This window comes from Bombina bombina, chromosome 4 (assembly GCF_027579735.1).
Source record: "Bombina bombina isolate aBomBom1 chromosome 4, aBomBom1.pri, whole genome shotgun sequence".
Taxonomy (NCBI): Eukaryota; Metazoa; Chordata; class Amphibia; order Anura; family Bombinatoridae; genus Bombina; species Bombina bombina.
In genome coordinates this window covers 119,982,304-119,999,289 of record NC_069502.1, presented here as the reverse complement: position 1 = coordinate 119,999,289, position 16,986 = coordinate 119,982,304, and the positions used below count along the sequence as shown (strand labels likewise).

The following is a 16,986-nucleotide window of genomic DNA, read 5'->3' as shown; positions in this document are numbered from 1 at the left end:
TTACGGCACGGTTCCACATGGCCACATCTATGGTGTTGGCGCAATTACATCTTCCACAGAGGGAGGTGTTGCTGAGATACTCTCCATGTTCTGTTAACCAGGGCTCGTCAGGCGTGGGATCGTCTGGGTCAGGTCAGCCATCTGGGGAAGCGGTTTCCTCTGAAGCTTCCGGGGTCCAACCCTCGGGGCTGGGGTCGTCACATGCCCTGGCGGAGGTAAGTCTTGCTTTTCATTATAGACTGGCGTGCCTGCGTGTCCCGCTGTGGCATGTTTTGGCGGTGCTGGAGGATCCCAGTCCTAATAGGTTGGGGGATCCGCGGTCCTCTGTTCCAGATGGCAAGCTGGGTTAGACATGTGGGGATGCAGTTATTCTCCTTATCGTCTCCAATTTCCTTTTTTTTGGGTATCTTATTCCAGTTCTGAGCTTTGAAGGACTGGGGTCTCTGATTGGCTGGTCCTGTTAGTGTACCCATTCTTTTTGGGCGTTCACCTGCGGGTGCTGTCTTCTTTTTCTTTAATCCGGTTTAGGATGTGTTTTATTCTTTTGGAAGCTCATGTCTGTTATAATTTTTCCGTTGGGAAACATTTCTTCTCTGGAATTTGATACTGGTGATTTGTGGTCGCTTGAGCACTTCTGCGGAAGTCGCATGTTAACGTTTCAGTACATGGTTATGTCCTTTGTTTTGTCGATCCTATGGGATCTTGATTTTTCTGTGGCCTGGGTCAGTTTTGAATACCCTATGTAGCAGGCTGGTCCTGGTCGGGAGCTAATCTCTTTTCCTTATGGCTTATATCATCCACATGGTGCCGGTGTAACTGGCTGCCTGGTTGGATGGTGAGTTTCTCACTCGAATGAGGAGTTAGATTCTCTTTGGGTTCTCTTCAGATCGAATTATGCTTTTGCTTTTGCTAGAGTGTTCGTGAAGTGGCACTTCCATGAGCTTTAATACATTTTTGAGGCTCTGTCCATGCAGGGCTACATATGGAGAAGAAACCTTTCTGTTCCCAGCCGACAGGCTGGTTCTTGTCTCTTCTTTTAAGAAGGAGTATCGGACTAGGTGTTCCTTACCACGAGTACCCTTTAACTGATGGGTTACAAATAGCATTGTCTAAATCGTGATTTGCAGGCGACCGAAGGATTGCACTCAGTCCTCGCTGTCCTGTTCTTATTTGTTGGTGAGGGGCCAGAGCAGATCCTGCTAAGGATTGCTCTGGGTAATGTTCCTCGTCTTCTCTTTAAGGTCTTCTTTGGAAAATGTCCTTTTGGATCTGTTTTCCTTGATCACAGTATCTCTTCCTTCGGGTTGAGGCTGATTGGGCCCCTTTTTTGTCTCCTTTCCTTGGGGTTGGCCTTTGGTCAGCTTTTTCAGGAAGTAGGACCTTTGTGTTTTTCTACTTCCGGGATCCATTTGCTCCCATATTTGGAGTTTGCAGAATAGGGTGTTACCTTTTTACTGTTTTGCCCCTGCTTAGACGTTTTTGGGTTTTTACCCGTCTGGGGTTAGAATGTTAGTCCATTCGTTATTCCTCGAACTGTAGGGGCTTCCAGGTGAAGGATCCTGAGAGGATCTTGGAGACTATGGTCCTATTTTCTCCAGAATATCTGGGGTTGACCTCTGTTCTCTTGACATTCCCTTAGACTTAGTGTAGTTGTCCCTAGTGCCTTAGGGTCAACCAGAGTGGCTGTGTGGCTCTCATCTTGCCTAGCACCCTTTTTAATTTGGGAGTTGTTTTCCATTGTGGGTGTCTTAAGCACTCTGTCTGGGACTCTTACATGAGAGTTCAGTTTCCAAGGTACCTTGGATATACTGCTCCAGAGGGGTAACCCGGTGGTTCCTCAGGGGGTAGTACGTTTGTAAGCCAGCTCCGAGTTCTGGGTGTCTGGATTTATTTGTCCTGGTCCTTGTCTTTGACTGGACTTTTTGGAGTTCTGTTCCAGATCCCTTAGAGTGGTTCGGGACGGCCCTGTTCCCAGTTCCGGAACATCTTTGGTTCCTACCGGCGCATATTTTTCACTTCTTAGAGAATAAGTCTTCTACTGGACCTGCCGTAGTGGTCGGATGTTTCTGTCATTCAGTACTTGACCTGTTGAGTCTGCCTACAGCTTTACGCTCCATACCTTGTGCAGCTGTGCTGTGCTGGTGCGCAGAGGCGCTGTGCTGGTTTCCTTTTCCCTCCTTGGGGTGGATTGGATGGTGTCCCACCATGGCTTAGTGGCAGTCTATGCTCCCTTGAAACCTGAAGGTCAAGAGTTAAAATACAGCTGTGGCTGTAATTTCTTTATGCTGGTTTTGTAAATACCCTTGCCTAAGGCATCTTTATCCATAGTATCCAACTGATGATGGGAGATACTTTTCTTCCTCTGTTCAGTGGGGGTGTTCCCCCTGCCTTGAGTGCAGGATATCAGAGTGAAGGGATGAATTGTTGTGACATGTCATCTCTGTACTTTCAGTGGAGGTTTTTTTTTTGGGAAGACACCCTTAGTCTTCGGGAAGGGGGCTGCATCTGGGTCCTGGACCCGATCTTTTTGGGGGGGCTGGTTCCCTCCTTTTTCCTTCCCGGAAATCTTGATGATTGGGGAATTTTTATTCCTTTGTCCTTTTGGGCATTCTCAGTCACTTTTTGGTGCTGGGTCCGTTGCCCCGAGCGAGGGTCAGGGATCTGTTGAATCTATTGATCCTTGGCCGCGTATCATAGTTTGTTATTGTGAGCCTTCCTTAAGAGGAGGCTTCACAGGAGAACCTTCTCGGCAGGTAGTTTCTCTACTGTTTTTCCGGGTTCTGGTCTCTTCATCTGGTCCTTTTTGGAAAAGAGTTGTTCTGCACTCTTGGAGTCCTTCTTCTTTGAGGATGGTCCTGTGCAGTCTAATGCCTAAGGTTGGCAACTTGGGCCGCTAAGTTCTCCATTGCTGCAGGATGCCTGTGGCTTTGGAGGAGGATATTCAGATATTTTTATACCATTTCAGTGGATTCCGGGGACATTTTGTCTTTGGTTGTTCTTTCCTGGGTGCAAGTCAGTACCTTTAAATTCAAGTCTGTATACCCCTACTATACTTATCATCTGTACCTTTAAAGACTGCATACCTTTTCGCTTTGCTTAAAAAAACTGTGCTTTGAAATACAAGTCTGTATGCCAATATACTCTACTTTTTATTTGTCTCTTTAGTCTGTGTATCTCTACAGGGAGTGCAGAATTATTAGGCAAGTTGTATTTTTGAGGATTAATTTTATTATTGAACAACAACCATGTTCTCAATGAACCCAAAAAACTCATTAATATCAAAGCTGAATAGTTTTGGAAGTAGTTTTTAGTTTGTTTTTAGTTATAGCTATTTTAGGGGGATATCTGTGTGTGCAGGTGACTATTACTGTGCATAATTATTAGGCAACTTAACAAAAAACAAATATATACCCATTTCAATTATTTATTTTTACCAGTGAAACCAATATAACATCTCAACATTCACAAATATACATTTCTGACATTCAAAAACAAAACAAAAACAAATCAGTGACCAATATAGCCACCTTTCTTTGCAAGGACACTCAAAAGCCTGCCATCCATGGATTCTGTCAGTGTTTTGATCTGTTCACCATCAACATTGCGTGCAGCAGCAACCACAGCCTCCCAGACACTGTTCAGAGAGGTGTACTGTTTTTCCTCCTTGTAAATCTCACATTTGATGATGGACCACAGGTTCTCAATGGGGTTCAGATCAGGTGAACAAGGAGGCCATGTCATTAGATTTTCTTCTTTTATACCCTTTCTTGCCAGCCACGCTGTGGAGTACTTGGACGCGTGTGATGGAGCATTGTCCTGCATGAAAATCATGTTTTTCTTGAAGGATGCAGACTTCTCCCTGTACCACTGCTTGAAGAAGGTGTCTTCCAGAAAATGGCAGTAGGACTGGGAGTTGAGCTTGACTCCATCCTCAACCCGAAAAGGCCCCACAAGCTCATCTTTGATGATACCAGCCCAAACCAGTACTCCACCTCCACCTTGCTGGCGTCTGAGTCGGACTGGAGCTCTCTGCCCTTTACCAATCCAGCCACGGGCCCATCCATCTGGCCCATCAAGACTCACTCTCATTTCATCAGTCCATAAAACCTTAGAAAAATCAGTCTTGAGATATTTCTTGGCCCAGTCTTGACGTTTCAGCTTGTGTGTCTTGTTCAGTGGTGGTCGTCTTTCAGCCTTTCTTACATTGGCCATGTCTCTGAGTATTGCACACCTTGTGCTTTTGGGCACTCCAGTGATGTTGCAGCTCTGAAATATGGCCAAACTGGTGGCAAGTGGCATCTTGGCAGCTGCACGCTTGACTTTTCTCAGTTCATGGGCAGTTATTTTGCACCTTGGTTTTTCCACACGCTTCTTGCGACCCTGTTGACTATTTTGAATGAAACGCTTGATTGTTCGATGATCACGCTTCAGAAGCTTTGCAATTTTAAGAGTGCTGCATCCCTCTGCAAGATATCTCACTATCTTTGACTCTTCTGAGCCTGTCAAGTCCTTCTTTTGACCCATTTTGCCAAAGGAAAGGAAGTTGCCTAATAATTATGCACACCTGATATAGGGTGTTGATGTCATTAGACCACACCCCTTCTCATTACAGAGATGCACATCACCTAATATGCTTAATTGGTAGTAGGCTTTCGAGCCTATACAGCTTGGAGTAAGACAACATGCATAAAGAGGATGATGTGGTCAAAATACTCATTTGCCTAATAATTCTGCACTCCCTGTATATGCCACTTGCTATCTGTGCTTTAAATACCAATTAAGCATACTATTGTATTGAGCATAGCTTTATTCTTGGTAAAGGGATACTAAACCCATTTTTTTTCTTTCACAACTGAGATAGAGCATGCAATTTTAAGCAACTTTCTAATTTACTCCAATTATCAATTTTTCTTCGTTCTCATGCTATCTTGATTTGAAAAAACAGGACTGTAAGCTTAAGAGCCGGCCCATTTTTTGTTCAGCACCTGGGTAGTGCTTGCTGATTGGTGGCTAAATATAGCAAACCAATCAGCAAGCTTTACCCAGGTTCTGAACCAAAAAATGGGCCGGTCTCCAAACCTTACATTACTGCAAGAGAACTAAGAAAAAATGATAATAGGAGTAAATTAGAAAGTTGCTTAAAATTGTATGCTCTGTCTTAATAATGAAAGAAAAAAAATTGGGGTTGGTATCCCTTTAAGTCTCCACACAGTGCATCCTCCATTAAAACTCAATTAAACATAGAAACATAGAATGTGACGGTAGATAAGAACCAAAAAGGCCCATCAAGTCTACCCATATTACATGTTACTTTTTCCTTAGGATAACCTTATGCATGTCCCAGGCATTTTTAAATTCCTTTACAGTCATTGAGGCCTATTTAATAAAGGTCTTGCGGACCTGATCCGACAGTGCGGATCAGGTCCGCAAGACCTCGCTGAATGCGGAAAGCAATACGCTCTCCGTGTTCAGCATTGCACCAGCAGCTCACAAGAGCTGCTGGTGCAAAGCCACCCCCGCAGACTTGTGGCCAATCGGCCGCCAGCAGGGAGGTGTCAATCAACCCGATCGTACTCGATTGGGTTGAATTGTGGCGATTCCTGTCCGCCTCATCAGAGCAGGTGGACAGGGTTATGGAGCAGCGGTCTTTAGACCGCTGCTTCATAACTGCTGTTTCTGGCGAGTCTGAAGACTCGCCAGAAACAAGGCCCTTCATGCTCCATATGGAGCTTGATAAATGGGCCTGTTTGTGTTCACCACCTCAAATGGAAGTTTCTTCCATGAATCCACCACCCTTTCTGTAAAAAAAATGCTTCTTCAAATTTTTCCTGAATCTTCTACCCTCTTACTTTAGATTGTGACCCCTTGTTTTGGCATTTATTTTTTTTTGAAAAATGCTTTCAGCTTCTATTTTATTAAGTCCCTTCATATATTTAAAGGTTTCTATCATGTCACCTCCTTCCCTTCTATCCTCTAAACTATACATATTTATATCATAGAGTCTTTCTTTGTACGTTTTATATTTTAGACCATGTACCATTTTAGTAGCCCTCCTTTGGACAGTTTCTAGTTTATTTATATCTTTCTGAAGATATGGTCTCCAGAACTGTACACAGTATTCCAGATTTGGTCTAACTAATGATCTGTAAAGTGGCATAAGAACCTTGCTATTTCTGCTACTAAAACCTCTTCCAATGCAACCAAGTATTCGACTGGCCTGCCCTTACTGGCTGCACTGCTGCACTGTGTACCACATTTTAAATCATCTGAAATAATAATTCCCAAGTCCCTTTCTTCTTTAATTACAGTAAGTAATGTACCATTGAGACTATAATTGGCCTTTGGGTTTTTGAATCCTATATGCATAATTTTGCTCTTGGTAATATTAAATTTCAGATCCCATTTATTTGACCAGTCCTCTAGTTTATTAATATCACAGTTCATTTGATCAACTCCTCCTAGAACATCCAACCTGTGACAAATTTTTGTATCATCAGCAAACAAGCAAACCTTCCCCTTAAGCCCACTTCCAATATCACTTATGAACATGTTAAACAAAACAGGCCCAATAACTGACCCTTGATGAACACCACTAGTAACTGATGCCTCATTTGAATGTACTCCATTAATTTAAACCCTCTGTCGTCTATCTTTAAGCCAGCATTCTACCCACTTAACAATCTTAGCATCTATTCCAAGGCAATACATTCTGTGAATAAGTTTGTTGTGTGGGACGGTGTCAAATGCTTTGCTAAATTCTAGATATGCAACATCTACGGCTCCTCCTTAGTCTATTAATTTCTGTTACATGGTCAAAGAAATCAATTTGTTTAGTCTGGAATGATCTTCCAGCAGTGAAACCATTCTGTCCTTTGTATTCTAAGTTGTTTGTCTGAACGAAAGACACAAGTCTTTCCTTTAAAAGAGTTTCCATTAATTTCCCTGCAATTGAGGTCAAACTGACTGGCCTATAGTTAGCAGAATCTTCCCTACTACCTTTTTTATGAAGAGGGACTACATTGGCAATTTTCCAGTCTCCTGTTAGAAGTGACTGATTAAATAAATCAGCTAATGGAGTAGCTATTAAGGATCAAAATTCTCTTAGAACCCTTGGATGAATATTATCTGGACCCACAGACTTATTTACTTTTATTTTTGATAAAGCCATTGAAACCTCTTCCTCTGTAAAAAGAAAAGTACTACTCACATTATTATTTACAGTAACATCCCTTAATAGAATCTCACTATCTTTACCGACTGTTGTAAAGACTGAACAAAAGTAATCATTTAAACAGTTTGCTATTTTTTTTATCTTCTTCCACTACTCTATCACCATTCTTGAGTCTAACTATCCCTCTGTTAGTTTTTCTCTTTTTACTGATATATCTAAATAAGGTTTTGTCTCCGTTTTTTACAGATTGTGCTATTTTCTCTTCTGCATCAGCTTTAGCCTTTCTGATTAACTGCTTTGTCATCTTTTGATGGGTTCTACATTTTTCTTTATCCTCTTCTGAGCCTGTGAGTATGAATTAGTAACTGTGCTGAAAATTGTTCCTACATACAAAAGTGCAGTTGATCTCTGTTCCCCGCCTGTGTCTGTCTCTTCATGGCATCCTCTCTGCAAACTGCTGTTCCACAAGTTGCTGTGTTCTACTTTGGAGTTCTGCTTACTGTGTTCCAGTAACCAGTTTGTGTTTTGTTATCTAATATACAATACTGCAGTCTTCATTTTATGAAGTTATTCCTGCAGATAAATTATTGACCCATCCTATATTATAAAAGGCCAGGTATGTTTCTCCGATGCAGTCATGCGCAGTAGAGAGACTGCAGCGCGAGACAAACATACCTGGCCATAAGGAAGAATCAGTCAGTGAGGATCAGACGGCAGAGAGGGGGGCGGGAGCGGGGGGGACTGCTGCACTACAGGAAAAAAAAAAGTTGTGAGCGGCAGGGAAGGGGCAGGAGGGAGAAGGGATCCAAGTGGATGTGGATTTTGGCCAGTGTACATGGGCTTTATGTATAAAAAGGTATGGGTGCTCATTCTATTTACTTATCTAATCATTTAATCCAAAACCTTTCAATTAATCTGAAGAAATAGTTCCCAAACAACTGTCAGTAAAGTGCAATTGAGTCTGCAATTAAGCATCAGAATTAACATTGTTACAAATATTTGTATCACCTGCAATCAGACACATTCCCTTGGAGCCAAAACAACAACTGACCCCCGAGTTACACTGCTAGTATCTGCCGCCTATTTTGAATGCACTACATTAATAAAAACACTCTATCCCTAACGGGACAGTAAAGTCAAAATAAAACGTTCATGATTCAGATAGAGTATGCTATTTTAAACAACTTTCCTATTTACTTCTATTATCAATTTTCTTTATTAAAGGGTTATCCTAAGTGAGCTCAGAAGTGTGCACTTGTCTTTAGTTATCAGGAAAGTGTTTGCAAAAATGCTTAAAGGGATACTAAACCCAAATGTTTTCTATTAAAGGGACAGTCAAGTCCAAAATAAACTTTCATGGTTAAAATAGGGCATGTAATTGTAAACTTTCCATTTTACTTTTATCACCAATGTTGCTTTGTTCTCTTGGTATTCTTAGTTGAAAGTTAAACCTAAAAAGGCTCATATTCTAATTTCTTAGACCTTGAAGGCCGGCTCTTATCTTAATGTATTTTGACAGTTTTTCACCACTAGAGGAAATTAGTTCCTGTTTGTCATATAGATAACAATGTGCTCATGCACGTGGAGTTACCTAAGAGTCAGAACTGCTTAGCTAAATGCATATCTGTCAAAATAACTGAGATAAGGGGGTAGTCTGCAGATGCTTAGATACAAGGTAATCACAGAGGAAAAACGTGTATTATTATAACTGTGTTGGTTATGCAAAACTCAGGAAAGGGTAATAAAGGGATTATCTATCTTTTTAAACAATGAAAATTCTGGTGTTTACTGTCCCTTTAAGATTTGGATAGAGCATGCAATTTAAAGCAACTTTCTATTATACTCTTATTATCATTTTTCTTTGTTCTCTTGGTATCTTTACTTGAAAAAGCAGGAATGAAAGCTTAGGAGACAGCCCATATTTGATTCAACACCCTGGATAGCGCTTGCTGGATGGTGGCTACATTTAGCCACCAATCAGTAAACACTACCCAGGTGCTCAACTTAAAATGGGCCGGCTCCTAAGCTTTCATTCCTGCTTTTCAAATAAAGATACCAATAGAACGAAGAAAATTGATAATAGGAGTAAATTTGAAAGTTTCTTAAAATTGCATGCTCTATCTGATTCATGTAGGAAACAATTTGGGTTTAGTGTCCCTTTAAAACAATGTTATATATAGTTACAAACTCAGCTGTAATAGAGTGTATGTAGCATTATATGGCAGTGTTTGTAACTATGTATAACATTTTTATATACACTAATGCTAGATGGCTACAGACACGTGCACACTTCTGAGCTCACCTATGGTTACTCTTTAACAAAGGATACAAAGTAAACTAAGGAAAACCCATTTTTTTAATAATTCGTATAGAACATGCAATTTTAAGCAACTTTCTAATTTACTCCTATTATCATTTTTTCTTCTTTCTCTTGCTATCTTTATTAGAAAAAGCAGGCATGTAAGCTTACAAGCTGGCCCATCTTTGGTTCAGAACCTGGGTAGCACTTGCTGATTGGTGGCTAAATGCAGCCACCATTCAGCAAGAGCTATCCATGGTGCTGAAACCAAAATGGGCCAGCTCGCAAGTTTACATTCCTGCTTTTCTAATAAAGATAGCAAGAGAAAGACGAAAAAATGATAATAGGAGTAAATTAGAAAGTTGCTTAAAATTGCATGTTCTATACGAATTATTAAAAAAATGGGTTGTGTCCCTTTAATTAGTTTACTGTGTGGGGTATGTTAAATGTCCCCCAGAATACAAATGATCTACATTGGCAGAACTGGTTTTTGATTTTAGACAAATGATTTACTAAAATAAGTCTAAAAGTGGTCTTTCTGTAGAAAACTAAAACATTCTGTGTTTGTCTTTATATCATAAACAATATTTTCCCTCTTAAAAAAATCCATTATTTTAACTGCTATGGAGAACCAACTGACAGGTCTGTAGTTACCTGAGTCTACCCTACTGGCATTTTTATAAAGCTGTACTACATTAGCAATCATCCAGTCATAGAGAAAAACTACCAAGACCTGGGGATATTGTCCTTCACTACACATGAGTATTAATTTATAAAAGACTGAGAATACTGAGCGGTTATAAGAAATATGCATGAGGGCAAAACTGCACAGATTGTCATCAACTTCAGGCATTTTATGGACAAAAACATAAAAATAAACCATCTGTTAGATACTGAAAACGGAGGTATCAACATAATACTGGGTCAGTTTAAAAAAAAATTAGGGCTTAATCACAATACTTTAGAAAAACGTATAAAATTATTTATCTACAAAAATCCCTATAAGCTTTAATGGTGGTTTTCTATAAGACTGTGATCAATCCAAAACCCTTCAAATTATATTGTCTAGGGAGCTCAGTGTCATTGTAGCCACTATTAATTAGCTCTTAAAGGTATCACCTGGGTAAATTGCTTTTGTTATTTTTATTTTCTATAAAATCAACAAAATAAACAAACAATTCATTTCAATGATTTTGCTTCCATATGTTATGATACTAGGTGGGTTCTGCAAAAGATCTGCAAAATATGTGAACTTGTCAAAATGCATTACAAATGCACCAATAAAACATGCGTTGATTGATACACACATCCAAATTGTACATTGTTCCATCAATACAATTACATGGATGGAGAGGTTAATACATATGTTATGTTTACAGGCAGACAAAAAGATAGATAGATAGATAGATAGATAGATAGATAGATGATAGATAGATAGATTATAAAATAAGTAGATTATAAAATATATAGATTATAAAATAAATAGATTATAAAATAGATAGATTATAAAATAAATAGATTATAAGATAGATATAGATAGATAGATAGATAGATAGATAGATAGATAGATAGATAGATATAGATATAGATGATCGATCACTAGATACAGAGACATATTTATAGATAGAAGAAAAAGATAGATAGATATAGATAGATAGATAGATAGATTGATAGACATGTTTATATAGTAGATGATAGACAGACAGATAGAATGAATCTATCCACTTACTAATATACACAGACAGAATAAAACAGATATTTCTGAAAACTTAAGCAACTCTTAACACTGTTAAACCTTCACTATAGGCATTAGCAAAAGACACCACTGTGAATACAATAATTGTTTGTGGGAATTAATTTTTTCCATTGAGTCTAATAAAGAATCCTGGCTGTCTTATGACAAACACACAAAACTAATGTAATTCTGTATGGAGCATCCCATCTCTAAATATAGCTAAAAAACAACACTTTGTCTGTGAGCAAGAAAGCAGGAAACCTAACCCAATAAATAAACTACCCTGAGAGACTGACCAAAAACTGCAGTTTTTCTGAAACATTTATGTTTTTTCTTTAATGCAAATAATGTTAAACTTATGCATAAATAATTTATCAAAAGTATGACTTCTTTTCATTTTCTTTGTTTAAACCAAATCTACATAATAATCAGTCTTATTAAATATTGGTCACACAGAATCAATGCTCCCAGTGTTACAGAACGTGATAAACACGTCATCTTACATAACTGGGCGTGTATAACTAATAAGACCATGCTCACCTCTGTAAACAATTCCCTTCAACCATCCTTCAGTTAAAGAGATGACAAATGCACAAGCCCTGCACACTGCTGCTGACTAGATACAATAAAACAATAGTAAAACTGATCAAAAGCACAAGAACTAATTACCTTAACTAATTTACCTTAGTTGAGATCTCTTCATATCCCACATCCACTGTTCAGTGTAATCCTGTTAGTTTATGCGGATAAGTCACAACTCACAATCACTATTCAGCAACAGGCAGTTGTTTTCCTCCAAAAAAATATGAATAATAATGTGAGAAGAAAAAAAGAAAAATAATTCCTCTAAGAATGAGTATGTTGTCTCAAGACCTTGCAGTTACAATAACTCTGTCAGATAATATCCAGTTCCTACTTATTCATCAGAACAGCAAACTCCTGTAACGCACACAGCCTGCTCTTGGCATCTGCAGCTCTGTATTTATACTGTAGGGGTCCAGACAGTTTTACTGGTCCCTATAACTGCAGTGACTGGCTTGAGTGGAGAGGTGTTATAATTGCTTGTTGGGTTTGGTGTATTACTGTCCAATCAATGTCCTAAGATGCTGCTGGGAGGGGACAGTCTATTACAGCTGTGCTCTGCTCGCTAGTAGCCTTGATAGATAATAAACAGATGAAGCTACAATACAGAAGAAGAATTCCAGCATCCAATGTAAAAAAAAAAAATAACAACATCACTAAAATCCAGTAATGGTTTTGTACATTGTCACATAATTAGGTCATTTATTATTGCTGTGTATAGGAAATATGGACTTAAATGTTGTTTAGTACAGAACACATCAGGCTGCACTTTAATATAAGTATTGACAGTGATCGATTGAGCTGTGTAACACCGCAATACGTTATCAGAGATCTATTTTAAATGAATTGCATGTTTAATAGGTTAAGACAAGGTAACAACAATAATATACGAGGATCATACTGTAAAATAACGTGGTTTTCACTTTCCTGATATTTTAAGCAATTTAAATCCATAGATTGAGTGCAGCAGACTACTTGTCTCTAGTGCATCAGACTGTACATTGTAATAATGATGTTGCCATTGGGATTTTCTTAAGTATATAAAACCCATTTTTTTTCTGTTTGATTCAGATAGGACACACAGTTTTAAACAAGATTCAATTATAATGGTATTATCATTAGTTCTCCGTTTTTTTTAGTATCTTTTGTTAAAAAGCAGGGACATAAATTGCAAACCTTTTTTAAAATGGCATGCTCAGTTTGAATCACTAAAGAAAAAAAATTGGGTTTCATATTCCTTTAATGTAATGAATCAAATAATTGAAATGTTATTTTAGACAGAAGACACATATGCTTAACCCTTTCTTTACACTAACACAACAGATACATACCACCTATCCTAATAGAAGAGCTGCATATTGAATTAGTAAAACTAATTTAAAAATGATTAATTTGCCAAATCTAATTGAACACAAAAAAATGACAAAAAGCTGTATGAGTTTCAGTGAGAGCTTTTACTGTGCGCAGGCAGCAGCATATGTATAAATATGCTCTGTGCACCAGCATTTTAAACAGTGTGTCTATTCAAAAAGCTGCTGATTCCTTATATCATGTAAGTCTGTGTTGTGTGTATGTGAAGTGGGTAAGTAGATGTGTGTATGTAATGTGCAGTGTGTGTATGTAATGTGCAGTGTGTGTGTGTGTAATGTGCAGTGTGTGTGTGTGTGTGATGTGCAGTGTGTGTGTGTGTGTAATGTGCAGTGTGTGTGTGTATGTAATGTGCAGTGTGTGTGTGTGTAATGTGCAGTGTGTGTGTAATGTGCAGTGTGTGTGTGTGTGTGATGTGCAGTGTGTGTGTGTGTGTAATGTGCAGTGTGTGTGTGTGTAATGTGCAGTGTGTGTGTGTAATGTGCATTGTGTTTACTGTGTGTATGTAATTTGCAGTGTGTGTGTGAAATGTGCAGTGTGTTTACTGTGTGTATGTAATGTCCAGTGTGTGTGTGGGTGTAATGTGCAGTGTGTACTGTGTGTGTGTAATGTGCAGTGTGTTTACTGTGTGTGTACTGTGTGCGTGTAACGCGCAGTGTGTGTGTGTGTGTGTGTAATATGTAGTGTGTGAAGTGGGTAAACAGTGTACTTGTGTGTTGTGTGTGTAATGTTTGTGTGCGTACTGTGTGTGTGTTTGTAACATGCAATGTGTTTGTGTGTCTGAAGTGGGTAAGCAGTGTACCTGTGTATGTGTGTTTGTGTGTGTAATGTTTGTGTGTGTGTATTTAATGCACAATGTGTGTGTGTGTGTAGGTGTTTGTGTGTGTGAGTGTAATGTGCTCTGTCTGTATGTGTGTATGTATTTTGTTAATCTGACTCCGCCTTACATACATGCTATAGGTAACATACGGCTAGATTACGAGTTTTGCGTTATGGGTGAAAAAGCAGCGTTATGGCTCTTTTTCACTACCGCTGGTATTACGACTCTTGTAGGTACAGCTGTACAGCACACTTTTTTGGCCGTAACGCAACGTAACTACCGCAGCTTTCAAAAAGTCATTTTTCGGGGCGGAGCCAACTACCGAATGGAATGGACGCATACTGCAAGAGCTCCTGCTCTTAATTCTACTATTAAGGGCCTATCTCTAATCATATATTCAATCCAATCACCCTAACAATGACCACTGTAAGCTCATCTCATAAGCTAAGCCATAGGTCAGAATTGGAAGCCTGAGATATAACTTCGACCTAGAACTAAGCCCTTTGCTCTAGCCACAAGGATACAAAATACAGCCGCGAGGCTTTCCAAGAAAGAAGCGCGCCTTGCACCTTGCATAGCAGGACGGCAATAAGAGTGCCCCGGACCGTCCCTATAGAGAAGTGGCTAATGGGATACAAGGCTCCTAGGAATATGGCAGGACTTCCCATGACATTACAAGGCTTATTTGAGGATTTTGAGGACTGGATGTGCCGAAGGTTTGACAGCCTCCATTCTATTATGGCGGACATACACACAGAGATCGGTAATGCTGATCCGGAGGTGGCACCACATGCAGCTTCTTACGCACAGTGTAGTGATGTACAGGAGGAGGTAATACAACCCCCGGCTGTCTCTGTGCGCTTTTCATTTGCAGTTCTATCTCGGAGCCAGGGAGATAAGGCCGGTTTCCCGAAAAGGGAAGGTGAGCATCTCAGTGCTATGAAGGTAAATTGTTTATTTGGCACTGAGGGGCACATTATGGGTGAGAGGCAAACCACAGGGAGCTCCGTTGTTGAGACAGAGCTCCATGACTACCCAGATATGCCGGAAGATTCTATGGGTGGACCTATCTACGACAGAGGTACATTAAAGATTTGGGAACTAGTGGACTTCTTGCCAATACTTAGCGATGCCTCCTCTGTCGGTGCCTTCATGATACAGAAGCGGCGCCTTCAGAGTCCTGTGATTTTGGGCCTTCCCTGCTTCGATGAACTACCAGTAAACAAAAAGGGACAACGACCCTTAATGCCTGAGAGGAGTAAACAGGGAATCGGCTAACACTGTGTTCGATATATATATGCAGTCGTGCATCTCAGTACTGCAACATGTTTGAGTTCTGGTAAATGTGGTCCGCTATGAAGGCCCTAAGGCCTGACTTATGGATTTACAGTGTGCTCTTGTGCTAAATATAATGCATTACATTTTCCCTTAGAGACGCACTATATGTACCAATATAGGATACTTTTTTTTTTTTTGACACTTATCATATATATGTCCAACTGTTCCGCAGGACCTAACTCAGTCTTGGACAAGTATATTCTCCGAACCAACTTTGTATATACTATGATGCCTACCCTGTTAAAGAACATTCACGTTGTTTCACTAATTTTGTTATGTATGCATGTGCTTTTGTGTTGTCTCTAGACAATTCCTAATTTACGTATTGTGTATATCCATATAAATTTCTTTGACACCTAACATATATAAGACCAACTGTTTTGCAGTACCCAGGTTAGACTTGGACAAGTATATTTTCAGGACCAGCCTTCCATACCTTGTGATGCTTATCCAGTTCATTATGTGCACATGTGCTACTGTGATGTCTTTGGACAATTTATAGTTTTATTTTTATTAGGCTTGATTCTGTCACAATAAGCAGCAACTACCAGCCTAGGCAACATGTCTTAGAGAACTGTATGAAATTTCCTATGTCTATGAGTGGGGTCTCCTTTATTATTTGTGGGAAGTACATAAATTTATTACATAGTCTGAATGGGGATGATTCCCTTATAGGGTCTATACCCTTGGGGTTATCTCTACTACAATATTCTTGCTGATGTGTCTGAGGGAGGATTGGACATGCTCAACAACTAAGAGATACAGCTCCTTCTGCCATACACGTATAGTATTGGTGCTAGTAAAATATAATCGGATAGACCTTTTGTATAGGATAGAGTGTTGCCCCGCCCTATGTGTATTTGTTGGGTTAATGTCTCCGGTAAATCTGTCCTATTGTTTTGCTTTCCTGACCTATACTCTTTAATAATCCTTGATGGTGTCTCAGGGGTCCGCGGCTGGGATCCCTGAGTCCACTATATCTATAGAGTTTTGGGTGTAGGGGAGCTCACCTTTGTTAACCTTGGCTGGAGAATTTTGGAGGGTACACATACTAAAATACACTTCCTCATACATACACCAGTCCCAGTATGGCCCCTCCTAAAAACCTTTATTATTCCATATAAACAGCACATATCCATAGAGCCATGCACACTGCCTTTTGCCTGTATGGACTAGAATATTCCTTCACAGCTAGCATGTACCACAGTACATATTATCTTGCTTAGCTGCTTATTTGTTGAACCTTGAATACACTCTTACTAGCGGGGGGTAAGTTGATGAGGTGAAACTATGTCTGAGTGTTATATCTCTTTTAAACTAGCTCCTTGCAACGCATAGATGTACAGCAGAGGGAGATGCCTATAGCGATGCATTGTTAACTTGACTCAGCTTACATCATACAGAACTATGAGTCTCACTTAACCACTACCCTCATGTTCAGCTTCATATGAAGTTAAATTGCTTTACTAATATTCTATGTTTTCTAGTGCACTCAGAATATGCTACCTATAGCATAGTTATCACATAGGCCTGTAGAAACCCCTTAAATATATACTAAAGCCTATTGAGACTTCAGAGTGTACTGTATATTTTTGAGTAGGCGTTTAGAATACGTCATAACTGGATTGCTTCCCTGTTTACTGTGTGGGTTAACAGTTTGTGGTGTATAAATA

General features: G+C 39.5%; 1 protein-coding gene and 1 non-coding gene across 2 annotated transcripts in view; one reads left to right on the top strand and one right to left on the bottom strand.

Annotated features, from left to right (window-relative positions):
- The window catches only part of OPN5 (opsin 5), a 373,243-nt gene extending 361,033 nt beyond the window's left edge, over positions 1 to 12,210 (bottom strand). Inside the window, exon 1 of the mRNA XM_053709616.1 lies at positions 11,889 to 12,210. The gene's annotated coding sequence lies outside the window, so the exon portion shown is untranslated. The remainder of the gene's footprint in view (positions 1 to 11,888) is intronic.
- On the top strand, positions 867 to 977 carry LOC128658576 (U5 spliceosomal RNA). The gene has a single exon (XR_008402250.1). It is a non-coding gene; the product is annotated as a U5 spliceosomal RNA (small nuclear RNA).
- Positions 12,211 to 16,986: the final 4,776 nt, after the last annotated feature.